Source organism: Sebastes fasciatus, assembly GCF_043250625.1.
Source record: "Sebastes fasciatus isolate fSebFas1 chromosome 18 unlocalized genomic scaffold, fSebFas1.pri SUPER_18_unloc_1, whole genome shotgun sequence".
In the NCBI taxonomy this organism is placed as follows: Eukaryota; Metazoa; Chordata; class Actinopteri; order Perciformes; family Sebastidae; genus Sebastes; species Sebastes fasciatus.
Window position 1 is genome coordinate 1 of NW_027428130.1, and position 27,002 is coordinate 27,002.

General features: G+C 44.7%; 11 non-coding genes across 11 annotated transcripts; all 11 read left to right on the forward strand.

Annotated features, from left to right (window-relative positions):
- Nucleotides 1–823: 823 nt before the first annotated feature.
- On the forward strand, nucleotides 824–896 carry trnav-aac (transfer RNA valine (anticodon AAC)). The gene has a single exon. It is a non-coding gene; the product is annotated as a tRNA-Val (tRNA).
- A 1,656-nt stretch (nucleotides 897–2,552) lies between these two features.
- trnav-aac (transfer RNA valine (anticodon AAC)) lies at nucleotides 2,553–2,625 on the forward strand. The gene has a single exon. It is a non-coding gene; the product is annotated as a tRNA-Val (tRNA).
- Nucleotides 2,626–4,281: 1,656 nt separating this feature from the next.
- trnav-aac (transfer RNA valine (anticodon AAC)) lies at nucleotides 4,282–4,354 on the forward strand. Its single transcript has one exon. It is a non-coding gene; the product is annotated as a tRNA-Val (tRNA).
- Nucleotides 4,355–6,010: 1,656 nt separating this feature from the next.
- trnav-aac (transfer RNA valine (anticodon AAC)) lies at nucleotides 6,011–6,083 on the forward strand. The gene has a single exon. It is a non-coding gene; the product is annotated as a tRNA-Val (tRNA).
- A 1,656-nt stretch (nucleotides 6,084–7,739) lies between these two features.
- trnav-aac (transfer RNA valine (anticodon AAC)) lies at nucleotides 7,740–7,812 on the forward strand. Its single transcript has one exon. It is a non-coding gene; the product is annotated as a tRNA-Val (tRNA).
- A 1,656-nt stretch (nucleotides 7,813–9,468) lies between these two features.
- trnav-aac (transfer RNA valine (anticodon AAC)) lies at nucleotides 9,469–9,541 on the forward strand. Its single transcript has one exon. It is a non-coding gene; the product is annotated as a tRNA-Val (tRNA).
- A 1,656-nt stretch (nucleotides 9,542–11,197) lies between these two features.
- On the forward strand, nucleotides 11,198–11,270 carry trnav-aac (transfer RNA valine (anticodon AAC)). Its single transcript has one exon. It is a non-coding gene; the product is annotated as a tRNA-Val (tRNA).
- Nucleotides 11,271–12,926: 1,656 nt separating this feature from the next.
- trnav-aac (transfer RNA valine (anticodon AAC)) lies at nucleotides 12,927–12,999 on the forward strand. The gene has a single exon. It is a non-coding gene; the product is annotated as a tRNA-Val (tRNA).
- Nucleotides 13,000–14,655: 1,656 nt separating this feature from the next.
- On the forward strand, nucleotides 14,656–14,728 carry trnav-aac (transfer RNA valine (anticodon AAC)). The gene has a single exon. It is a non-coding gene; the product is annotated as a tRNA-Val (tRNA).
- A 1,656-nt stretch (nucleotides 14,729–16,384) lies between these two features.
- trnav-aac (transfer RNA valine (anticodon AAC)) lies at nucleotides 16,385–16,457 on the forward strand. The gene has a single exon. It is a non-coding gene; the product is annotated as a tRNA-Val (tRNA).
- A 1,656-nt stretch (nucleotides 16,458–18,113) lies between these two features.
- On the forward strand, nucleotides 18,114–18,186 carry trnav-aac (transfer RNA valine (anticodon AAC)). The gene has a single exon. It is a non-coding gene; the product is annotated as a tRNA-Val (tRNA).
- Nucleotides 18,187–27,002: the final 8,816 nt, after the last annotated feature.

The window sequence follows — 27,002 nt, forward strand, 5'->3', positions numbered from 1 at the left end:
AGTCGTCTAACGGTTTGCCAGAACTTCCATGATGCCAAAAGAAAGTCCTTCTCCGCAGCCTCCCGGAAACCAACATATGGTAGGAATATCACATTGCGTGCTGAGTGGCTGCTAATTGGGAATTCTCCATTCTGCTGTGAAGTAACAACTGCTGCTGCTTTACAACTTTTGTCTTTCTTGTTGAATAATCAGCAGCTGGTCTTCCGCGTGACAGGCGGAGATACTGTCCACTATACTAACGAGGACTGCTTCATCCCTGTTTTTGGCACGTCAACGGGCAGGGGGCGCTGTTCCAGTGTATACGGGAAATATACAGAGATATACAGGGAATGATTGAAGTTGAAGGACAGCGACACATTTTGGTTGTGTTGGCTCTGGTAAATCGCAGATGTGAAATGTGGATGAAACCACGTAAATAGACCACTCAATGTCATGTCACGCTGAATTCGGAGGTGATGCCTTTCAGCATTGACTTGGGGGTTTCTGTACCTCAGTGGCTCAAATCTTTTTCTTTTTTGTGAATGTTGTTTTCATGCTGATAATGGGAGGACTGAAACCAGGCTACAATAAACCCTTTTCAACAAATGACTAGATTCATGATGAAGGACTGTTTCTAATAAAATAGACATTTATGGTTAGCGTGCCTACTGCATTTACTGTCACTCAAATCCATGACACAGCAGCTGTGACTGAATCCGGTTTAGAATTTATCATCTGATATCTCCAAGTCAAAAGCTAACATGACGTCTGGCATTTGAAATGTTTGCGGTGAAGTATGCAGGTGCATTAACGCGCCCAGATGCGTAAAAGGGCCTTTTCATCGGTTTCCGTAGTGTAGCGGTTATCACGTTCGCCTAACACGCGAAAGGTCCCCAGTTCGAAACTGGGCAGAAACACATTCCTTTGTTCATCCTTACTCTTTCACTGTCCAAGTCTGCCGAGTTGTATTCCCAGTACACCGGGTAATAAGTAACACTACTTGAAATCGTGTTTGGCTTCCTTCCTTCAGGGAATATATAGATACACGGGGAATCATTGAAGTTGAAGGACAGTGAGACATTCTGGTTGCGTTTGCTCTGGTCGACCGCGGATGTGAAATTTGGATACAACCGCGTAAATAGACTATTCAATGTCATGCCACGCTGAATTCAGAGTTTACACCTTTCAGCATTGACGTGGGGGTTTCTGTTCAACCATACAAGGATAAAGAGGTGGTCCACTGTTCCATGACCAGGACGGAATCCGCTCTGCTCCTTCTTGATCTGAGGCTAGCGCCACCTTTCCAGCACCCTTCCCAGAGAGGCTGAGCAGTGCGATACCTTCATGATTGGAGCACACCCTCCGGTCTCCCTTTTTACAAATGTGAATCACGGCCCCGTTCTGCCATCCCACAGGCACTGTCCCGGACCTCCATGCGAAACTGAAGAGGCGTGTCGGTCAAGACAGCCAAACAATGTGCAAAGCCTTAAGCATCTCAGAGCGAATCTCATCCACACCTGGCACCTTACCGCTGAAGAGCTTCTTAACTACCTCACACACCTCTGCCAGGGATATGGGTGACGCTTCCCCCAAGTCCTCAAACTCTGCCTCCTCCACGGAGGATGTGTTGGTCGGGCTCAGGAGCTCTTCAAAATGCTCTTTCCGCCGCTCGATAATATCCTCAGTCAGGGTCAGCAGTTCTGCTCCCCTGCTGAACACAGTCTCAGCCAAAACCTGCTCTCCCTTCTTGAGTCGTCTAACGGTTTGCCAGAACTTCCATGATGCCAAAAGAAAGTCCTTCTCCGCAGCCTCCCGGAAACCAACATATGGTAGGAATATCACATTGCGTGCTGAGTGGCTGCTAATTGGGAATTCTCCATTCTGCTGTGAAGTAACAACTGCTGCTGCTTTACAACTTTTGTCTTTCTTGTTGAATAATCAGCAGCTGGTCTTCCGCGTGACAGGCGGAGATACTGTCCACTATACTAACGAGGACTGCTTCATCCCTGTTTTTGGCACGTCAACGGGCAGGGGGCGCTGTTCCAGTGTATACGGGAAATATACAGAGATATACAGGGAATGATTGAAGTTGAAGGACAGCGACACATTTTGGTTGTGTTGGCTCTGGTAAATCGCAGATGTGAAATGTGGATGAAACCACGTAAATAGACCACTCAATGTCATGTCACGCTGAATTCGGAGGTGATGCCTTTCAGCATTGACTTGGGGGTTTCTGTACCTCAGTGGCTCAAATCTTTTTCTTTTTTGTGAATGTTGTTTTCATGCTGATAATGGGAGGACTGAAACCAGGCTACAATAAACCCTTTTCAACAAATGACTAGATTCATGATGAAGGACTGTTTCTAATAAAATAGACATTTATGGTTAGCGTGCCTACTGCATTTACTGTCACTCAAATCCATGACACAGCAGCTGTGACTGAATCCGGTTTAGAATTTATCATCTGATATCTCCAAGTCAAAAGCTAACATGACATCTGGCATTTGAAATGTTTGCGGTGAAGTATGCAGGTGCATTAACGCGCCCAGATGCGTAAAAGGGCCTTTTCATCGGTTTCCGTAGTGTAGCGGTTATCACGTTCGCCTAACACGCGAAAGGTCCCCAGTTCGAAACTGGGCAGAAACACATTCCTTTGTTCATCCTTACTCTTTCACTGTCCAAGTCTGCCGAGTTGTATTCCCAGTACACCGGGTAATAAGTAACACTACTTGAAATCGTGTTTGGCTTCCTTCCTTCAGGGAATATATAGATACACGGGGAATCATTGAAGTTGAAGGACAGTGAGACATTCTGGTTGCGTTTGCTCTGGTCGACCGCGGATGTGAAATTTGGATACAACCGCGTAAATAGACTATTCAATGTCATGCCACGCTGAATTCAGAGTTTACACCTTTCAGCATTGACGTGGGGGTTTCTGTTCAACCATACAAGGATAAAGAGGTGGTCCACTGTTCCATGACCAGGACGGAATCCGCTCTGCTCCTTCTTGATCTGAGGCTAGCGCCACCTTTCCAGCACCCTTCCCAGAGAGGCTGAGCAGTGCGATACCTTCATGATTGGAGCACACCCTCCGGTCTCCCTTTTTACAAATGTGAATCACGGCCCCGTTCTGCCATCCCACAGGCACTGTCCCGGACCTCCATGCAAAACTGAAGAGGCGTGTCGGTCAAGACAGCCAAACAATGTGCAAAGCCTTAAGCATCTCAGAGCGAATCTCATCCACACCTGGCACCTTACCGCTGAAGAGCTTCTTAACTACCTCACACACCTCTGCCAGGGATATGGGTGACGCTTCCCCCAAGTCCTCAAACTCTGCCTCCTCCACGGAGGATGTGTTGGTCGGGCTCAGGAGCTCTTCAAAATGCTCTTTCCGCCGCTCGATAATATCCTCAGTCAGGGTCAGCAGTTCTGCTCCCCTGCTGAACACAGTCTCAGCCAAAACCTGCTCTCCCTTCTTGAGTCGTCTAACGGTTTGCCAGAACTTCCATGATGCCAAAAGAAAGTCCTTCTCCGCAGCCTCCCGGAAACCAACATATGGTAGGAATATCACATTGCGTGCTGAGTGGCTGCTAATTGGGAATTCTCCATTCTGCTGTGAAGTAACAACTGCTGCTGCTTTACAACTTTTGTCTTTCTTGTTGAATAATCAGCAGCTGGTCTTCCGCGTGACAGGCGGAGATACTGTCCACTATACTAACGAGGACTGCTTCATCCCTGTTTTTGGCACGTCAACGGGCAGGGGGCGCTGTTCCAGTGTATACGGGAAATATACAGAGATATACAGGGAATGATTGAAGTTGAAGGACAGCGACACATTTTGGTTGTGTTGGCTCTGGTAAATCGCAGATGTGAAATGTGGATGAAACCACGTAAATAGACCACTCAATGTCATGTCACGCTGAATTCGGAGGTGATGCCTTTCAGCATTGACTTGGGGGTTTCTGTACCTCAGTGGCTCAAATCTTTTTCTTTTTTGTGAATGTTGTTTTCATGCTGATAATGGGAGGACTGAAACCAGGCTACAATAAACCCTTTTCAACAAATGACTAGATTCATGATGAAGGACTGTTTCTAATAAAATAGACATTTATGGTTAGCGTGCCTACTGCATTTACTGTCACTCAAATCCATGACACAGCAGCTGTGACTGAATCCGGTTTAGAATTTATCATCTGATATCTCCAAGTCAAAAGCTAACATGACGTCTGGCATTTGAAATGTTTGCGGTGAAGTATGCAGGTGCATTAACGCGCCCAGATGCGTAAAAGGGCCTTTTCATCGGTTTCCGTAGTGTAGCGGTTATCACGTTCGCCTAACACGCGAAAGGTCCCCAGTTCGAAACTGGGCAGAAACACATTCCTTTGTTCATCCTTACTCTTTCACTGTCCAAGTCTGCCGAGTTGTATTCCCAGTACACCGGGTAATAAGTAACACTACTTGAAATCGTGTTTGGCTTCCTTCCTTCAGGGAATATATAGATACACGGGGAATCATTGAAGTTGAAGGACAGTGAGACATTCTGGTTGCGTTTGCTCTGGTCGACCGCGGATGTGAAATTTGGATACAACCGCGTAAATAGACTATTCAATGTCATGCCACGCTGAATTCAGAGTTTACACCTTTCAGCATTGACGTGGGGGTTTCTGTTCAACCATACAAGGATAAAGAGGTGGTCCACTGTTCCATGACCAGGACGGAATCCGCTCTGCTCCTTCTTGATCTGAGGCTAGCGCCACCTTTCCAGCACCCTTCCCAGAGAGGCTGAGCAGTGCGATACCTTCATGATTGGAGCACACCCTCCGGTCTCCCTTTTTACAAATGTGAATCACGGCCCCGTTCTGCCATCCCACAGGCACTGTCCCGGACCTCCATGCGAAACTGAAGAGGCGTGTCGGTCAAGACAGCCAAACAATGTGCAAAGCCTTAAGCATCTCAGAGCGAATCTCATCCACACCTGGCACCTTACCGCTGAAGAGCTTCTTAACTACCTCACACACCTCTGCCAGGGATATGGGTGACGCTTCCCCCAAGTCCTCAAACTCTGCCTCCTCCACGGAGGATGTGTTGGTCGGGCTCAGGAGCTCTTCAAAATGCTCTTTCCGCCGCTCGATAATATCCTCAGTCAGGGTCAGCAGTTCTGCTCCCCTGCTGAACACAGTCTCAGCCAAAACCTGCTCTCCCTTCTTGAGTCGTCTAACGGTTTGCCAGAACTTCCATGATGCCAAAAGAAAGTCCTTCTCCGCAGCCTCCCGGAAACCAACATATGGTAGGAATATCACATTGCGTGCTGAGTGGCTGCTAATTGGGAATTCTCCATTCTGCTGTGAAGTAACAACTGCTGCTGCTTTACAACTTTTGTCTTTCTTGTTGAATAATCAGCAGCTGGTCTTCCGCGTGACAGGCGGAGATACTGTCCACTATACTAACGAGGACTGCTTCATCCCTGTTTTTGGCACGTCAACGGGCAGGGGGCGCTGTTCCAGTGTATACGGGAAATATACAGAGATATACAGGGAATGATTGAAGTTGAAGGACAGCGACACATTTTGGTTGTGTTGGCTCTGGTAAATCGCAGATGTGAAATGTGGATGAAACCACGTAAATAGACCACTCAATGTCATGTCACGCTGAATTCGGAGGTGATGCCTTTCAGCATTGACTTGGGGGTTTCTGTACCTCAGTGGCTCAAATCTTTTTCTTTTTTGTGAATGTTGTTTTCATGCTGATAATGGGAGGACTGAAACCAGGCTACAATAAACCCTTTTCAACAAATGACTAGATTCATGATGAAGGACTGTTTCTAATAAAATAGACATTTATGGTTAGCGTGCCTACTGCATTTACTGTCACTCAAATCCATGACACAGCAGCTGTGACTGAATCCGGTTTAGAATTTATCATCTGATATCTCCAAGTCAAAAGCTAACATGACGTCTGGCATTTGAAATGTTTGCGGTGAAGTATGCAGGTGCATTAACGCGCCCAGATGCGTAAAAGGGCCTTTTCATCGGTTTCCGTAGTGTAGCGGTTATCACGTTCGCCTAACACGCGAAAGGTCCCCAGTTCGAAACTGGGCAGAAACACATTCCTTTGTTCATCCTTACTCTTTCACTGTCCAAGTCTGCCGAGTTGTATTCCCAGTACACCGGGTAATAAGTAACACTACTTGAAATCGTGTTTGGCTTCCTTCCTTCAGGGAATATATAGATACACGGGGAATCATTGAAGTTGAAGGACAGTGAGACATTCTGGTTGCGTTTGCTCTGGTCGACCGCGGATGTGAAATTTGGATACAACCGCGTAAATAGACTATTCAATGTCATGCCACGCTGAATTCAGAGTTTACACCTTTCAGCATTGACGTGGGGGTTTCTGTTCAACCATACAAGGATAAAGAGGTGGTCCACTGTTCCATGACCAGGACGGAATCCGCTCTGCTCCTTCTTGATCTGAGGCTAGCGCCACCTTTCCAGCACCCTTCCCAGAGAGGCTGAGCAGTGCGATACCTTCATGATTGGAGCACACCCTCCGGTCTCCCTTTTTACAAATGTGAATCACGGCCCCGTTCTGCCATCCCACAGGCACTGTCCCGGACCTCCATGCGAAACTGAAGAGGCGTGTCGGTCAAGACAGCCAAACAATGTGCAAAGCCTTAAGCATCTCAGAGCGAATCTCATCCACACCTGGCACCTTACCGCTGAAGAGCTTCTTAACTACCTCACACACCTCTGCCAGGGATATGGGTGACGCTTCCCCCAAGTCCTCAAACTCTGCCTCCTCCACGGAGGATGTGTTGGTCGGGCTCAGGAGCTCTTCAAAATGCTCTTTCCGCCGCTCGATAATATCCTCAGTCAGGGTCAGCAGTTCTGCTCCCCTGCTGAACACAGTCTCAGCCAAAACCTGCTCTCCCTTCTTGAGTCGTCTAACGGTTTGCCAGAACTTCCATGATGCCAAAAGAAAGTCCTTCTCCGCAGCCTCCCGGAAACCAACATATGGTAGGAATATCACATTGCGTGCTGAGTGGCTGCTAATTGGGAATTCTCCATTCTGCTGTGAAGTAACAACTGCTGCTGCTTTACAACTTTTGTCTTTCTTGTTGAATAATCAGCAGCTGGTCTTCCGCGTGACAGGCGGAGATACTGTCCACTATACTAACGAGGACTGCTTCATCCCTGTTTTTGGCACGTCAACGGGCAGGGGGCGCTGTTCCAGTGTATACGGGAAATATACAGAGATATACAGGGAATGATTGAAGTTGAAGGACAGCGACACATTTTGGTTGTGTTGGCTCTGGTAAATCGCAGATGTGAAATGTGGATGAAACCACGTAAATAGACCACTCAATGTCATGTCACGCTGAATTCGGAGGTGATGCCTTTCAGCATTGACTTGGGGGTTTCTGTACCTCAGTGGCTCAAATCTTTTTCTTTTTTGTGAATGTTGTTTTCATGCTGATAATGGGAGGACTGAAACCAGGCTACAATAAACCCTTTTCAACAAATGACTAGATTCATGATGAAGGACTGTTTCTAATAAAATAGACATTTATGGTTAGCGTGCCTACTGCATTTACTGTCACTCAAATCCATGACACAGCAGCTGTGACTGAATCCGGTTTAGAATTTATCATCTGATATCTCCAAGTCAAAAGCTAACATGACGTCTGGCATTTGAAATGTTTGCGGTGAAGTATGCAGGTGCATTAACGCGCCCAGATGCGTAAAAGGGCCTTTTCATCGGTTTCCGTAGTGTAGCGGTTATCACGTTCGCCTAACACGCGAAAGGTCCCCAGTTCGAAACTGGGCAGAAACACATTCCTTTGTTCATCCTTACTCTTTCACTGTCCAAGTCTGCCGAGTTGTATTCCCAGTACACCGGGTAATAAGTAACACTACTTGAAATCGTGTTTGGCTTCCTTCCTTCAGGGAATATATAGATACACGGGGAATCATTGAAGTTGAAGGACAGTGAGACATTCTGGTTGCGTTTGCTCTGGTCGACCGCGGATGTGAAATTTGGATACAACCGCGTAAATAGACTATTCAATGTCATGCCACGCTGAATTCAGAGTTTACACCTTTCAGCATTGACGTGGGGGTTTCTGTTCAACCATACAAGGATAAAGAGGTGGTCCACTGTTCCATGACCAGGACGGAATCCGCTCTGCTCCTTCTTGATCTGAGGCTAGCGCCACCTTTCCAGCACCCTTCCCAGAGAGGCTGAGCAGTGCGATACCTTCATGATTGGAGCACACCCTCCGGTCTCCCTTTTTACAAATGTGAATCACGGCCCCGTTCTGCCATCCCACAGGCACTGTCCCGGACCTCCATGCGAAACTGAAGAGGCGTGTCGGTCAAGACAGCCAAACAATGTGCAAAGCCTTAAGCATCTCAGAGCGAATCTCATCCACACCTGGCACCTTACCGCTGAAGAGCTTCTTAACTACCTCACACACCTCTGCCAGGGATATGGGTGACGCTTCCCCCAAGTCCTCAAACTCTGCCTCCTCCACGGAGGATGTGTTGGTCGGGCTCAGGAGCTCTTCAAAATGCTCTTTCCGCCGCTCGATAATATCCTCAGTCAGGGTCAGCAGTTCTGCTCCCCTGCTGAACACAGTCTCAGCCAAAACCTGCTCTCCCTTCTTGAGTCGTCTAACGGTTTGCCAGAACTTCCATGATGCCAAAAGAAAGTCCTTCTCCGCAGCCTCCCGGAAACCAACATATGGTAGGAATATCACATTGCGTGCTGAGTGGCTGCTAATTGGGAATTCTCCATTCTGCTGTGAAGTAACAACTGCTGCTGCTTTACAACTTTTGTCTTTCTTGTTGAATAATCAGCAGCTGGTCTTCCGCGTGACAGGCGGAGATACTGTCCACTATACTAACGAGGACTGCTTCATCCCTGTTTTTGGCACGTCAACGGGCAGGGGGCGCTGTTCCAGTGTATACGGGAAATATACAGAGATATACAGGGAATGATTGAAGTTGAAGGACAGCGACACATTTTGGTTGTGTTGGCTCTGGTAAATCGCAGATGTGAAATGTGGATGAAACCACGTAAATAGACCACTCAATGTCATGTCACGCTGAATTCGGAGGTGATGCCTTTCAGCATTGACTTGGGGGTTTCTGTACCTCAGTGGCTCAAATCTTTTTCTTTTTTGTGAATGTTGTTTTCATGCTGATAATGGGAGGACTGAAACCAGGCTACAATAAACCCTTTTCAACAAATGACTAGATTCATGATGAAGGACTGTTTCTAATAAAATAGACATTTATGGTTAGCGTGCCTACTGCATTTACTGTCACTCAAATCCATGACACAGCAGCTGTGACTGAATCCGGTTTAGAATTTATCATCTGATATCTCCAAGTCAAAAGCTAACATGACGTCTGGCATTTGAAATGTTTGCGGTGAAGTATGCAGGTGCATTAACGCGCCCAGATGCGTAAAAGGGCCTTTTCATCGGTTTCCGTAGTGTAGCGGTTATCACGTTCGCCTAACACGCGAAAGGTCCCCAGTTCGAAACTGGGCAGAAACACATTCCTTTGTTCATCCTTACTCTTTCACTGTCCAAGTCTGCCGAGTTGTATTCCCAGTACACCGGGTAATAAGTAACACTACTTGAAATCGTGTTTGGCTTCCTTCCTTCAGGGAATATATAGATACACGGGGAATCATTGAAGTTGAAGGACAGTGAGACATTCTGGTTGCGTTTGCTCTGGTCGACCGCGGATGTGAAATTTGGATACAACCGCGTAAATAGACTATTCAATGTCATGCCACGCTGAATTCAGAGTTTACACCTTTCAGCATTGACGTGGGGGTTTCTGTTCAACCATACAAGGATAAAGAGGTGGTCCACTGTTCCATGACCAGGACGGAATCCGCTCTGCTCCTTCTTGATCTGAGGCTAGCGCCACCTTTCCAGCACCCTTCCCAGAGAGGCTGAGCAGTGCGATACCTTCATGATTGGAGCACACCCTCCGGTCTCCCTTTTTACAAATGTGAATCACGGCCCCGTTCTGCCATCCCACAGGCACTGTCCCGGACCTCCATGCGAAACTGAAGAGGCGTGTCGGTCAAGACAGCCAAACAATGTGCAAAGCCTTAAGCATCTCAGAGCGAATCTCATCCACACCTGGCACCTTACCGCTGAAGAGCTTCTTAACTACCTCACACACCTCTGCCAGGGATATGGGTGACGCTTCCCCCAAGTCCTCAAACTCTGCCTCCTCCACGGAGGATGTGTTGGTCGGGCTCAGGAGCTCTTCAAAATGCTCTTTCCGCCGCTCGATAATATCCTCAGTCAGGGTCAGCAGTTCTGCTCCCCTGCTGAACACAGTCTCAGCCAAAACCTGCTCTCCCTTCTTGAGTCGTCTAACGGTTTGCCAGAACTTCCATGATGCCAAAAGAAAGTCCTTCTCCGCAGCCTCCCGGAAACCAACATATGGTAGGAATATCACATTGCGTGCTGAGTGGCTGCTAATTGGGAATTCTCCATTCTGCTGTGAAGTAACAACTGCTGCTGCTTTACAACTTTTGTCTTTCTTGTTGAATAATCAGCAGCTGGTCTTCCGCGTGACAGGCGGAGATACTGTCCACTATACTAACGAGGACTGCTTCATCCCTGTTTTTGGCACGTCAACGGGCAGGGGGCGCTGTTCCAGTGTATACGGGAAATATACAGAGATATACAGGGAATGATTGAAGTTGAAGGACAGCGACACATTTTGGTTGTGTTGGCTCTGGTAAATCGCAGATGTGAAATGTGGATGAAACCACGTAAATAGACCACTCAATGTCATGTCACGCTGAATTCGGAGGTGATGCCTTTCAGCATTGACTTGGGGGTTTCTGTACCTCAGTGGCTCAAATCTTTTTCTTTTTTGTGAATGTTGTTTTCATGCTGATAATGGGAGGACTGAAACCAGGCTACAATAAACCCTTTTCAACAAATGACTAGATTCATGATGAAGGACTGTTTCTAATAAAATAGACATTTATGGTTAGCGTGCCTACTGCATTTACTGTCACTCAAATCCATGACACAGCAGCTGTGACTGAATCCGGTTTAGAATTTATCATCTGATATCTCCAAGTCAAAAGCTAACATGACGTCTGGCATTTGAAATGTTTGCGGTGAAGTATGCAGGTGCATTAACGCGCCCAGATGCGTAAAAGGGCCTTTTCATCGGTTTCCGTAGTGTAGCGGTTATCACGTTCGCCTAACACGCGAAAGGTCCCCAGTTCGAAACTGGGCAGAAACACATTCCTTTGTTCATCCTTACTCTTTCACTGTCCAAGTCTGCCGAGTTGTATTCCCAGTACACCGGGTAATAAGTAACACTACTTGAAATCGTGTTTGGCTTCCTTCCTTCAGGGAATATATAGATACACGGGGAATCATTGAAGTTGAAGGACAGTGAGACATTCTGGTTGCGTTTGCTCTGGTCGACCGCGGATGTGAAATTTGGATACAACCGCGTAAATAGACTATTCAATGTCATGCCACGCTGAATTCAGAGTTTACACCTTTCAGCATTGACGTGGGGGTTTCTGTTCAACCATACAAGGATAAAGAGGTGGTCCACTGTTCCATGACCAGGACGGAATCCGCTCTGCTCCTTCTTGATCTGAGGCTAGCGCCACCTTTCCAGCACCCTTCCCAGAGAGGCTGAGCAGTGCGATACCTTCATGATTGGAGCACACCCTCCGGTCTCCCTTTTTACAAATGTGAATCACGGCCCCGTTCTGCCATCCCACAGGCACTGTCCCGGACCTCCATGCGAAACTGAAGAGGCGTGTCGGTCAAGACAGCCAAACAATGTGCAAAGCCTTAAGCATCTCAGAGCGAATCTCATCCACACCTGGCACCTTACCGCTGAAGAGCTTCTTAACTACCTCACACACCTCTGCCAGGGATATGGGTGACGCTTCCCCCAAGTCCTCAAACTCTGCCTCCTCCACGGAGGATGTGTTGGTCGGGCTCAGGAGCTCTTCAAAATGCTCTTTCCGCCGCTCGATAATATCCTCAGTCAGGGTCAGCAGTTCTGCTCCCCTGCTGAACACAGTCTGAGCCAAAACCTGCTCTCCCTTCTTGAGTCGTCTAACGGTTTGCCAGAACTTCCATGATGCCAAAAGAAAGTCCTTCTCCGCAGCCTCCCGGAAACCAACATATGGTAGGAATATCACATTGCGTGCTGAGTGGCTGCTAATTGGGAATTCTCCATTCTGCTGTGAAGTAACAACTGCTGCTGCTTTACAACTTTTGTCTTTCTTGTTGAATAATCAGCAGCTGGTCTTCCGCGTGACAGGCGGAGATACTGTCCACTATACTAACGAGGACTGCTTCATCCCTGTTTTTGGCACGTCAACGGGCAGGGGGCGCTGTTCCAGTGTATACGGGAAATATACAGAGATATACAGGGAATGATTGAAGTTGAAGGACAGCGACACATTTTGGTTGTGTTGGCTCTGGTAAATCGCAGATGTGAAATGTGGATGAAACCACGTAAATAGACCACTCAATGTCATGTCACGCTGAATTCGGAGGTGATGCCTTTCAGCATTGACTTGGGGGTTTCTGTACCTCAGTGGCTCAAATCTTTTTCTTTTTTGTGAATGTTGTTTTCATGCTGATAATGGGAGGACTGAAACCAGGCTACAATAAACCCTTTTCAACAAATGACTAGATTCATGATGAAGGACTGTTTCTAATAAAATAGACATTTATGGTTAGCGTGCCTACTGCATTTACTGTCACTCAAATCCATGACACAGCAGCTGTGACTGAATCCGGTTTAGAATTTATCATCTGATATCTCCAAGTCAAAAGCTAACATGACGTCTGGCATTTGAAATGTTTGCGGTGAAGTATGCAGGTGCATTAACGCGCCCAGATGCGTAAAAGGGCCTTTTCATCGGTTTCCGTAGTGTAGCGGTTATCACGTTCGCCTAACACGCGAAAGGTCCCCAGTTCGAAACTGGGCAGAAACACATTCCTTTGTTCATCCTTACTCTTTCACTGTCCAAGTCTGCCGAGTTGTATTCCCAGTACACCGGGTAATAAGTAACACTACTTGAAATCGTGTTTGGCTTCCTTCCTTCAGGGAATATATAGATACACGGGGAATCATTGAAGTTGAAGGACAGTGAGACATTCTGGTTGCGTTTGCTCTGGTCGACCGCGGATGTGAAATTTGGATACAACCGCGTAAATAGACTATTCAATGTCATGCCACGCTGAATTCAGAGTTTACACCTTTCAGCATTGACGTGGGGGTTTCTGTTCAACCATACAAGGATAAAGAGGTGGTCCACTGTTCCATGACCAGGACGGAATCCGCTCTGCTCCTTCTTGATCTGAGGCTAGCGCCACCTTTCCAGCACCCTTCCCAGAGAGGCTGAGCAGTGCGATACCTTCATGATTGGAGCACACCCTCCGGTCTCCCTTTTTACAAATGTGAATCACGGCCCCGTTCTGCCATCCCACAGGCACTGTCCCGGACCTCCATGCGAAACTGAAGAGGCGTGTCGGTCAAGACAGCCAAACAATGTGCAAAGCCTTAAGCATCTCAGAGCGAATCTCATCCACACCTGGCACCTTACCGCTGAAGAGCTTCTTAACTACCTCACACACCTCTGCCAGGGATATGGGTGACGCTTCCCCCAAGTCCTCAAACTCTGCCTCCTCCACGGAGGATGTGTTGGTCGGGCTCAGGAGCTCTTCAAAATGCTCTTTCCGCCGCTCGATAATATCCTCAGTCAGGGTCAGCAGTTCTGCTCCCCTGCTGAACACAGTCTGAGCCAAAACCTGCTCTCCCTTCTTGAGTCGTCTAACGGTTTGCCAGAACTTCCATGATGCCAAAAGAAAGTCCTTCTCCGCAGCCTCCCGGAAACCAACATATGGTAGGAATATCACATTGCGTGCTGAGTGGCTGCTAATTGGGAATTCTCCATTCTGCTGTGAAGTAACAACTGCTGCTGCTTTACAACTTTTGTCTTTCTTGTTGAATAATCAGCAGCTGGTCTTCCGCGTGACAGGCGGAGATACTGTCCACTATACTAACGAGGACTGCTTCATCCCTGTTTTTGGCACGTCAACGGGCAGGGGGCGCTGTTCCAGTGTATACGGGAAATATACAGAGATATACAGGGAATGATTGAAGTTGAAGGACAGCGACACATTTTGGTTGTGTTGGCTCTGGTAAATCGCAGATGTGAAATGTGGATGAAACCACGTAAATAGACCACTCAATGTCATGTCACGCTGAATTCGGAGGTGATGCCTTTCAGCATTGACTTGGGGGTTTCTGTACCTCAGTGGCTCAAATCTTTTTCTTTTTTGTGAATGTTGTTTTCATGCTGATAATGGGAGGACTGAAACCAGGCTACAATAAACCCTTTTCAACAAATGACTAGATTCATGATGAAGGACTGTTTCTAATAAAATAGACATTTATGGTTAGCGTGCCTACTGCATTTACTGTCACTCAAATCCATGACACAGCAGCTGTGACTGAATCCGGTTTAGAATTTATCATCTGATATCTCCAAGTCAAAAGCTAACATGACGTCTGGCATTTGAAATGTTTGCGGTGAAGTATGCAGGTGCATTAACGCGCCCAGATGCGTAAAAGGGCCTTTTCATCGGTTTCCGTAGTGTAGCGGTTATCACGTTCGCCTAACACGCGAAAGGTCCCCAGTTCGAAACTGGGCAGAAACACATTCCTTTGTTCATCCTTACTCTTTCACTGTCCAAGTCTGCCGAGTTGTATTCCCAGTACACCGGGTAATAAGTAACACTACTTGAAATCGTGTTTGGCTTCCTTCCTTCAGGGAATATATAGATACACGGGGAATCATTGAAGTTGAAGGACAGTGAGACATTCTGGTTGCGTTTGCTCTGGTCGACCGCGGATGTGAAATTTGGATACAACCGCGTAAATAGACTATTCAATGTCATGCCACGCTGAATTCAGAGTTTACACCTTTCAGCATTGACGTGGGGGTTTCTGTTCAACCATACAAGGATAAAGAGGTGGTCCACTGTTCCATGACCAGGACGGAATCCGCTCTGCTCCTTCTTGATCTGAGGCTAGCGCCACCTTTCCAGCACCCTTCCCAGAGAGGCTGAGCAGTGCGATACCTTCATGATTGGAGCACACCCTCCGGTCTCCCTTTTTACAAATGTGAATCACGGCCCCGTTCTGCCATCCCACAGGCACTGTCCCGGACCTCCATGCGAAACTGAAGAGGCGTGTCGGTCAAGACAGCCAAACAATGTGCAAAGCCTTAAGCATCTCAGAGCGAATCTCATCCACACCTGGCACCTTACCGCTGAAGAGCTTCTTAACTACCTCACACACCTCTGCCAGGGATATGGGTGACGCTTCCCCCAAGTCCTCAAACTCTGCCTCCTCCACGGAGGATGTGTTGGTCGGGCTCAGGAGCTCTTCAAAATGCTCTTTCCGCCGCTCGATAATATCCTCAGTCAGGGTCAGCAGTTCTGCTCCCCTGCTGAACACAGTCTGAGCCAAAACCTGCTCTCCCTTCTTGAGTCGTCTAACGGTTTGCCAGAACTTCCATGATGCCAAAAGAAAGTCCTTCTCCGCAGCCTCCCGGAAACCAACATATGGTAGGAATATCACATTGCGTGCTGAGTGGCTGCTAATTGGGAATTCTCCATTCTGCTGTGAAGTAACAACTGCTGCTGCTTTACAACTTTTGTCTTTCTTGTTGAATAATCAGCAGCTGGTCTTCCGCGTGACAGGCGGAGATACTGTCCACTATACTAACGAGGACTGCTTCATCCCTGTTTTTGGCACGTCAACGGGCAGGGGGCGCTGTTCCAGTGTATACGGGAAATATACAGAGATATACAGGGAATGATTGAAGTTGAAGGACAGCGACACATTTTGGTTGTGTTGGCTCTGGTAAATCGCAGATGTGAAATGTGGATGAAACCACGTAAATAGACCACTCAATGTCATGTCACGCTGAATTCGGAGGTGATGCCTTTCAGCATTGACTTGGGGGTTTCTGTACCTCAGTGGCTCAAATCTTTTTCTTTTTTGTGAATGTTGTTTTCATGCTGATAATGGGAGGACTGAAACCAGGCTACAATAAACCCTTTTCAACAAATGACTAGATTCATGATGAAGGACTGTTTCTAATAAAATAGACATTTATGGTTAGCGTGCCTACTGCATTTACTGTCACTCAAATCCATGACACAGCAGCTGTGACTGAATCCGGTTTAGAATTTATCATCTGATATCTCCAAGTCAAAAGCTAACATGACGTCTGGCATTTGAAATGTTTGCGGTGAAGTATGCAGGTGCATTAACGCGCCCAGATGCGTAAAAGGGCCTTTTCATCGGTTTCCGTAGTGTAGCGGTTATCACGTTCGCCTAACACGCGAAAGGTCCCCAGTTCGAAACTGGGCAGAAACACATTCCTTTGTTCATCCTTACTCTTTCACTGTCCAAGTCTGCCGAGTTGTATTCCCAGTACACCGGGTAATAAGTAACACTACTTGAAATCGTGTTTGGCTTCCTTCCTTCAGGGAATATATAGATACACGGGGAATCATTGAAGTTGAAGGACAGTGAGACATTCTGGTTGCGTTTGCTCTGGTCGACCGCGGATGTGAAATTTGGATACAACCGCGTAAATAGACTATTCAATGTCATGCCACGCTGAATTCAGAGTTTACACCTTTCAGCATTGACGTGGGGGTTTCTGTTCAACCATACAAGGATAAAGAGGTGGTCCACTGTTCCATGACCAGGACGGAATCCGCTCTGCTCCTTCTTGATCTGAGGCTAGCGCCACCTTTCCAGCACCCTTCCCAGAGAGGCTGAGCAGTGCGATACCTTCATGATTGGAGCACACCCTCCGGTCTCCCTTTTTACAAATGTGAATCACGGCCCCGTTCTGCCATCCCACAGGCACTGTCCCGGACCTCCATGCGAAACTGAAGAGGCGTGTCGGTCAAGACAGCCAAACAATGTGCAAAGCCTTAAGCATCTCAGAGCGAATCTCATCCACACCTGGCACCTTACCGCTGAAGAGCTTCTTAACTACCTCACACACCTCTGCCAGGGATATGGGTGACGCTTCCCCCAAGTCCTCAAACTCTGCCTCCTCCACGGAGGATGTGTTGGTCGGGCTCAGGAGCTCTTCAAAATGCTCTTTCCGCCGCTCGATAATATCCTCAGTTAGGGTCAGCAGTTCTGCTCCCCTGCTGAACACAGTCTCAGCCAAAACCTGCTCTCCCTTCTTGAGTCGTCTAACGGTTTGCCAGAACTTCCATGATGCCAAAAGAAAGTCCTTCTCCGCAGCCTCCCGGAAACCAACATATGGTAGGAATATCACATTGCGTGCTGAGTGGCTGCTAATTGGGAATTCTCCATTCTGCTGTGAAGTAACAACTGCTGCTGCTTTACAACTTTTGTCTTTCTTGTTGAATAATCAGCAGCTGGTCTTCCGCGTGACAGGCGGAGATACTGTCCACTATACTAACGAGGACTGCTTCATCCCTGTTTTTGGCACGTCAACGGGCAGGGGGCGCTGTTCCAGTGTATACGGGAAATATACAGAGATATACAGGGAATGATTGAAGTTGAAGGACAGCGACACATTTTGGTTGTGTTGGCTCTGGTAAATCGCAGATGTGAAATGTGGATGAAACCACGTAAATAGACCACTCAATGTCATGTCACGCTGAATTCGGAGGTGATGCCTTTCAGCATTGACTTGGGGGTTTCTGTACCTCAGTGGCTCAAATCTTTTTCTTTTTTGTGAATGTTGTTTTCATGCTGATAATGGGAGGACTGAAACCAGGCTACAATAAACCCTTTTCAACAAATGACTAGATTCATGATGAAGGACTGTTTCTAATAAAATAGACATTTATGGTTAGCGTGCCTACTGCATTTACTGTCACTCAAATCCATGACACAGCAGCTGTGACTGAATCCGGTTTAGAATTTATCATCTGATATCTCCAAGTCAAAAGCTAACATGACGTCTGGCATTTGAAATGTTTGCGGTGAAGTATGCAGGTGCATTAACGCGCCCAGATGCGTAAAAGGGCCTTTTCATCGGTTTCCGTAGTGTAGCGGTTATCACGTTCGCCTAACACGCGAAAGGTCCCCAGTTCGAAACTGGGCAGAAACACATTCCTTTGTTCATCCTTACTCTTTCACTGTCCAAGTCTGCCGAGTTGTATTCCCAGTACACCGGGTAATAAGTAACACTACTTGAAATCGTGTTTGGCTTCCTTCCTTCAGGGAATATATAGATACACGGGGAATCATTGAAGTTGAAGGACAGTGAGACATTCTGGTTGCGTTTGCTCTGGTCGACCGCGGATGTGAAATTTGGATACAACCGCGTAAATAGACTATTCAATGTCATGCCACGCTGAATTCAGAGTTTACACCTTTCAGCATTGACGTGGGGGTTTCTGTTCAACCATACAAGGATAAAGAGGTGGTCCACTGTTCCATGACCAGGACGGAATCCGCTCTGCTCCTTCTTGATCTGAGGCTAGCGCCACCTTTCCAGCACCCTTCCCAGAGAGGCTGAGCAGTGCGATACCTTCATGATTGGAGCACACCCTCCGGTCTCCCTTTTTACAAATGTGAATCACGGCCCCGTTCTGCCATCCCACAGGCACTGTCCCGGACCTCCATGCGAAACTGAAGAGGCGTGTCGGTCAAGACAGCCAAACAATGTGCAAAGCCTTAAGCATCTCAGAGCGAATCTCATCCACACCTGGCACCTTACCGCTGAAGAGCTTCTTAACTACCTCACACACCTCTGCCAGGGATATGGGTGACGCTTCCCCCAAGTCCTCAAACTCTGCCTCCTCCACGGAGGATGTGTTGGTCGGGCTCAGGAGCTCTTCAAAATGCTCTTTCCGCCGCTCGATAATATCCTCAGTTAGGGTCAGCAGTTCTGCTCCCCTGCTGAACACAGTCTCAGCCAAAACCTGCTCTCCCTTCTTGAGTCGTCTAACGGTTTGCCAGAACTTCCATGATGCCAAAAGAAAGTCCTTCTCCGCAGCCTCCCGGAAACCAACATATGGTAGGAATATCACATTGCGTGCTGAGTGGCTGCTAATTGGGAATTCTCCATTCTGCTGTGAAGTAACAACTGCTGCTGCTTTACAACTTTTGTCTTTCTTGTTGAATAATCAGCAGCTGGTCTTCCGCGTGACAGGCGGAGATACTGTCCACTATACTAACGAGGACTGCTTCATCCCTGTTTTTGGCACGTCAACGGGCAGGGGGCGCTGTTCCAGTGTATACGGGAAATATACAGAGATATACAGGGAATGATTGAAGTTGAAGGACAGCGACACATTTTGGTTGTGTTGGCTCTGGTAAATCGCAGATGTGAAATGTGGATGAAACCACGTAAATAGACCACTCAATGTCATGTCACGCTGAATTCGGAGGTGATGCCTTTCAGCATTGACTTGGGGGTTTCTGTACCTCAGTGGCTCAAATCTTTTTCTTTTTTGTGAATGTTGTTTTCATGCTGATAATGGGAGGACTGAAACCAGGCTACAATAAACCCTTTTCAACAAATGACTAGATTCATGATGAAGGACTGTTTCTAATAAAATAGACATTTATGGTTAGCGTGCCTACTGCATTTACTGTCACTCAAATCCATGACACAGCAGCTGTGACTGAATCCGGTTTAGAATTTATCATCTGATATCTCCAAGTCAAAAGCTAACATGACGTCTGGCATTTGAAATGTTTGCGGTGAAGTATGCAGGTGCATTAACGCGCCCAGATGCGTAAAAGGGCCTTTTCATCGGTTTCTGTAGTGTAGCGGTTATCACGTTCGCCTAACACGCGAAGGCAAGCCGCGTATAGGTGTAGAGGACTTTTTCTTGACCAGAAGCCTTTCAGAAAGGAAGCGTCTTCAAATCCCTCCTTACCCAAATATAATGTCACATACTTGGTTCAGAATATTTTGCTACATCTTGTGTGTATAATACAAAACAATTACATTTAACCTTTTAAAAAGTTTAAAATAAAATTAATCACAGATTTTTGGACAAATCATGTGGAAACAATTAATCTTTTAGGATGATGATAATAAGATAATAAGACCTTATGATTTAAAGATTATACATGCTACTTTTACATGCTGCTACTGGTAAAAGTTTATTTGAACTTAATAATATTGACAATAATAATAATTTATTTCTATAGCACACATGTATAAAACACAAAATAAAGTGCTCGACATCATAGAATAGAGAAACACCCTTTATATAATTATGTATATATATATATAAGATATGTATGATATATAATAATATATAAGATATTATTTCCAAATATGCCAGTTTTAAGTAAAACTGGCATAATATTTGGAAATAATATAAGTATATTAAGGCACAACAACAGATGTTTATGGTACAGATGTGTCAGCATATGAATATAAATTTATTATTTAATTTCTATAAAGTAAAGAGAGTCACAGTGTTGCTTTCAAGATATTTTATTGAACAGCTGGATTCTTAAGAATTAAACACAATCAAAACTGACAACAATATAATATATAAAACAAATGAAAAGCATATGAAATATGAAGTATATATACAGTACATAGTGTATCCATAAACACATTTACAATATTAGTACTGAAAAAATAATCAATCAACTCTGGTTTCAGCTTCTCAAATGTTAGGATTGCTGCTTCTCTGTAAACTGCCAGATTACTACCTTTCACCTTATACTACAGTATATCTCATATCCCATACTATATCATAATTTACCATAGGACAATATTATAATGCTGTACTCTAGTCTCCAAATGCTCCTGTATAGATTCTATTTAGTATTATATTCTTATTTTTACTTGTATATACTTCTTTATTATTTCTGTATTTTACTTCTCTATTTATCTGTTTTTATTTCTGTCTTTATGCTGCAACAACCGAATTTCTCCGCTCTGGATCAATAAAGGTTTATCTTATCTTAATATGATTATAGTTCACAATATATACAGGATACAACTTACAGTATAACAGGGACACTAGTGTGCATGTAAAGGGGCAATTATTCTAGTGCAATAATTACATGTATTCTAGTGTAATACTTATATTTATTCTAATGCAATAATTATATTTATTCTAGTGCAATAATTATATTTATTCTAGTGCAATAATTATATTTATTCTAATGCAATAATTATATTTATTCTAGTGCAATAATTATATTTATTCTAATGCAATAATTATATTTATTCTAGTGCAATAATTATATTTATTCTAGTGCAATAATTATATTTATTCGAATGCAATAATTATATTTATTCTAGTGCAATAATTATATTTATTCTAATGCAATAATTTGGTATTTATATATTTAGAAGCGGCCCTGACGACATACAGTGTTACAGTGGTACAGTGTGTGTTTGTGTGAGAGGATATATTTGGGGTTTGGGGGTTTGGTGGGTTCACTTCCTCTTCTCTGCGACCCATCTGTCCCTTTCAGCCTGGTAGAAGTCAGACTGAGTGAACTCCATCCAGGTCATCTCGGTCTCCATGCCCTTAGCCTTGTACAAGGAGAACACTCTAGAGGGGCAGTAGATGTACTTCCCCGCCACCCCGGGGAAACTTGTATGAGTGTGAGGGCTGTGGGGACTCTGCTTTAGTGGCAGGTGACAGAACCGGCACAGGCGACCTGTTGGCAGCTGAACCGATGACTTCCTCTTGGCCCTCTCCTCTGCCACCTTCCTCCACTCAGCCCCCCTCTGCCTGGCGGCGTCCAGCTCCCGCTCAAAGAATGGAGATGCAGCAAAGTCCTCAAAAGTCATTCGGGGGTTTGTGAGGCCTTCATCTGCATATGTCTTAAAGACCTTTGTGGAGCAGTAAAAGTACTTCACTGTATTCGTCTGATAAAAAAAATTAACTGAAGAGCCGTCACCAAGATACCTAGACTTTGGCTGACCGCAGGCTAAACAGTTCCTGGTCATTTTCTTCTGCTGCTGCTGTTGCTGCTGATGTTGTTGTTGTTGTTTTTCCAGGATCTCGGTCACAATCTTCTCCACCGTGGCCCGGCTCAGTGACTCATCCTGGGAGGGAGTCACAGGTGGAGGGTTGAGAGTGGCAGGAGGCAGGGTTGTGACAGGCACACTGACTGTTTGGCTGCCTGTGGTCAAACTCTGCCACAGCTGCTGTGTCTGAATGACACCTCCATCCTTCCTGGGAAGAAGTTGATGGTCTTCTTCATTATCTCCTGTGCGCAGCAAAACACAATACATATTAAATACAAAGTTCTTCATGTTAACGTTATTCAGCACTTGTAATGACTAGCATTTGATATTACACAGATAGACAGATAGACAGACAGACAGACAGACAGATTCAATAACATATTGCCATATCAACGTGATTGATTGGAATTTGTCTTAGTGAGCTCACTTATTCAGTCAAGACAGGGAAAGACAAAAATAGTAAAGCCACTGACTTACAAAGCACAAAATACATTAATCAAAGTATAAAACAGCAAAACACAATGCATATTATATACAGAGTTATTAACAGTAATCATCATTTGTAATGACTAACTAACAGCATTTGATATTACACAGACAGACAGACAGACAGATAGACATAAACCTGCATCTTACATGTAGGCTATAAAATAGACATAAGTTACAGTATTTACCCATTCAAAATGTACACTGAGCTTGTCTAAAATACGACTGTACCAACATACAGTATTCACAAAGACAAGTGATGGACGTACACAATAATAGCACTGACGGCCTCAGTCTTAATATGATTCTTAGAGACAAAAAACAATGAAACAGTCAAAGAAAGCAGGATTTTGGAAAAAGTTAAAACTCGACTGACAGCTCTTCCACATGTGCAAAGTAATAAAATGAGCTACTGTTAACGCTGACATACTGTATACATACACAACGTAACATAACCTTAATGTACTTAGCTAACGTTACCTTATCCAACAACAAACCCGAGTTACAACCTGTCAATGCTAAAACAACAACATGTAAGCCAACTAACTATTAGAAGAACAGTTTGCCCATTAAAACAACTGAGAAGAGTTAATTTACTACTTGAAATAATGATCCCCACTTACGTTTGATAAGTTTGACGTCGTGATAGATGACAAAGCTGTGATAAAACACTGCAGATCGTCCGATCATGTAGTCGTGTATCTTATCTATGCTGCTGCCGATGCTGTGAGGTCTGTCACTCAAAGGTGACAACGGGGTCTCCTTACTGGTATCCAAAGGGGTCAAACAGCGCCCCCAAAATCCCACTTGTGGCCAGAAATATATGACAGCCGTAGTGATAAGGACTACCATAGAGAATGAATGGTAAAAGGCGACTGGGCAGAAACACATTCCTTTGTTCATCCTTACTCTTTCACAGTCCAAGTCTGCCGAGTTGTATTCCCAGTACACCGGGTAATAAGTAACACTACTTGAAATTGTGTTTGGCTTCCTTCCTTCAGGGAATATATAGATACACGGGGAATCATTGAAGTTGAAGGACAGTGAGACATTCTGGTTGCGTTTGCTCTGGTCGACCGCGGATGTGAAATTTGGATACAACCGCGTAAATAGACTATTCAATCTCATGCCACGCTGAATTCAGAGTTTACACCTTTCAGCATTGACGCGAAGGCCAGCCGCGTATAGGTGTAGAAGACTTTTTCTTGACCAGAAGCCCTTCAAAAAAGAAGCAACTTCGAATCCTTCCTTTCCCAAATATAATGTCCCATACTTCGTTCAGAATGTTTTGCTACATCTTGTGTGTATAATACAAAACAATTACATTTAACCTTTTAAAAAGTTTAAAGTGAAATTAATCACAGATTTTTGGACAAATCATGTGGAAACAATGAATTTTTTAGGATGATAATAATAAGATAAGAAGACCTTATGATTTAAAGGTTAGACATGCTACCTTTACAGTACATGCTGCTACTGGTAAAAGTTCAATTGAACTTAATAATATTGGCAATAATAATAATACTTTATTTCTATAGCACACATATATAAAACACAACATAAAGTTCTCGACATCATAGAATAGAGAAACAACCTTTATATAATTATGCATATAAGATATTATTTCCAAATATAATGCTAGTTTTAAGTAAAACTAGCATATTTGGAAATAATATAGTATATTAAGGCACAACAACAAATGTTTATGGTACAGATGTGTCAGCATACAGCTGAGCATATGAATATAAATGTGTGATTATTTAATTTCTATCACTATTACTACCTCTATAAAGTAAAGAGAGTCACAGTGATGCTTTCAAGATATTTTATTGAACAGCTGGATTCTGAAGCATTAAACATAATCAAAACTGACAAAAATATATTATATAAAACAAATGAACAGCATATGAAATATAAAGTATGTATACAGTACATAGTGTATCCATAAACATATTTACAATATTAGTACTGAAAAAATAATCAATCAACTCTGGTTTCAGCTTCTCAAATGTTAGGATTGCTGCTTCTCTGTAAACTGCCAGATTACTACCTTTCACCTTATACTACAGTATATCTCATATCCTATACTATATAATAATTTACCATATGACAATATTATAATGCTGTACTCTAGTCTCCAAATGCTCCTGTATAGTTTCTATTTAGTATTATATTCTTATTTTTACTTTTATATACTTCTTTATTATTTCTGCATTTTACTTCTCTATTTATCTGTTTTTATTTCTGTCTTTGTGCTGCAACAACCGAATTTCTCCATTCTCGATCAATAAAGGTTTATCTATCTTAATATGATTATAGTTCACAATATATACAGGATACAACTTACAGTATAACATGAACACTAGTGTGCATGTAAAGGTGCAATTATTCTAGTGCAATAATTACATGTATTCTAGTGCTATAATTTGATATTTATATATTTAGAAGCAGCCCTGATGACGTACAGTATTGTATGTGTGAGGATATACAGTATTTGGGGTTTTGTATTTGGCCTCTAGGTCATCTCCTTCTCCATGCCCTGAGCCTTGTACAGGGAGAATACTCTGGGATGCAGTAGATGTACTTCTGGAGGGGCAGTAAATGTACTTCTGGAGGGGCAGTAGATGTACATCCGCGCCACCCCGGGGAAGCTTGTATGAATGTGAGGGCTGTGGGGACTCTGCTTTAGTGGCAGGTGACAGAACCGGCACAGGTGACCTGTTTGCAGCTGAACCGCTGACTTCCTCTTGGCCCTCTCCTCTGCCACCTTCCTCCACTCAGCCCCCCTCTGCCTGGCGGCGTCCAGCTCCTGCTCAAAGAACGGAGACGCAGCAAAGTCCTCAAAAGTCATGCGGGGGTTTGTGATGCCTTCATCTGCGTATGTTTTAAAGACCTTTGTGGAGCAGTAAAAGTACTTCACTGTTTTAGTCTGATGAAAGAAATGAACTGAAGAGCCGTCACCAAGATACTGAGACCTTGGCTGACCGCAGGCTAAACACTTCTTGGTCATCTTCTTCTTCTGCTGCTGTTGATGTTGCTGTTGTTTTTGTAGGATCTCGGTCACAATCTTCTCCACCGTGGCCCGGCTCAGTGACTCATCCTGGGAGGGAGTCACAGGTGGAGGGTTGAGAGTGGCAGGAGGCAGGGTTGTGACAGGCACACTGACTGTTTGGCTGCCTGTGGTCAACCTTCTGCTCCGCAGCAAATACAATGTGCACTGGTGGTGATTATTAATCAAATACTTTTTCTAATATTTTTTTACTCTGTGTGCATTGGTGGCAATTATTAGGGGTGTGACGAAATATCGTGCCACGAAATATCGCGATATATAAACGTGACGATATGCATCGTCGAGATGAAATACTGAATCGCGATATCAGGGCATAATAGGTGCTACGTACATACGGGCCCCGGGCAGCTGCAACCTCTTCCTGCTGCTCTGTGAGGCCTATGGAAGGAGGTTGAGTATGTAAAACATGCGCAGTAAAATCTGGTCTGCCCTTGCCGAAATGGAACCAATCGCAAAGCACGACCGCAGCTTCAGTTACACTGCGCATGTGTCATAGCCATGTCCGCCCGTGACCCAGCCTCCTTCAATAGGCCTTGCTGCGCTGGGTCAGAGCTCCACACACATCAACACACACAGCGCAGTCAGCTGCGGTGGAGGCGAGTTGACAGCTATATAAGTGCAATAGAAGTTTGCAAGTGTAAAGCCAAAATACGTTATTACACTTGTTCAACAATCATAAACACGATGTTGAAAAACGGTTAAACATGTAGGAAAGCAACTTTTCAATCTGCTCCGTCTGCTGTCTCTCATCCTCCGCCGCCGCTGTTTACATAAGCAGAGCGCGCTAGCTTGTTGGCTAACAGCTAACTGTAAACACATAAGTTATTTAGTTGAGTTGTGAATGACGTTAAATGACTAAAGCTGGCGGTAGGCTGTTTAGTCCAACTGTTTAGGTTAGTTAGTCATGTATCCTACTGGTAAATTGATCAGCTGGCTGAGACAAAGCCCCCCCTACCAGCCCTAACGTTACCTGATGAGTGACATCAGCAGAGGACAGGAGGAAGGACTGATACCATAAGAAATGGAACTATAGAGCAAACAACAGTATTGATTGGCATTTTGTCTCTTTTGAATAAAAAGCTACTTTTTCAGTCATATATTTTCATCATTCCAGTTTTGTTAAAATTATTGTTACAATATCGTATTGTATCGAGATCGTGAACCCAATATCGTGTATCGTATAGTATCGTGAGCTGAGTGAATCGTCACACCCCTAGTCATTATTCATCAAATCATTATTTCTCTAATATTTTTACTCTGTGTCATTGGTGATAATTATTAATCTAATATTTTTCTAATATTTTTTTTTACTATATGTGCAGTGGTGGTAATTATTAATCAAATCATTATTTTTCTAATATTGTTTTACTCTATGTGCAGTGGTGGGAATTATTAATGAAATCATTATTTT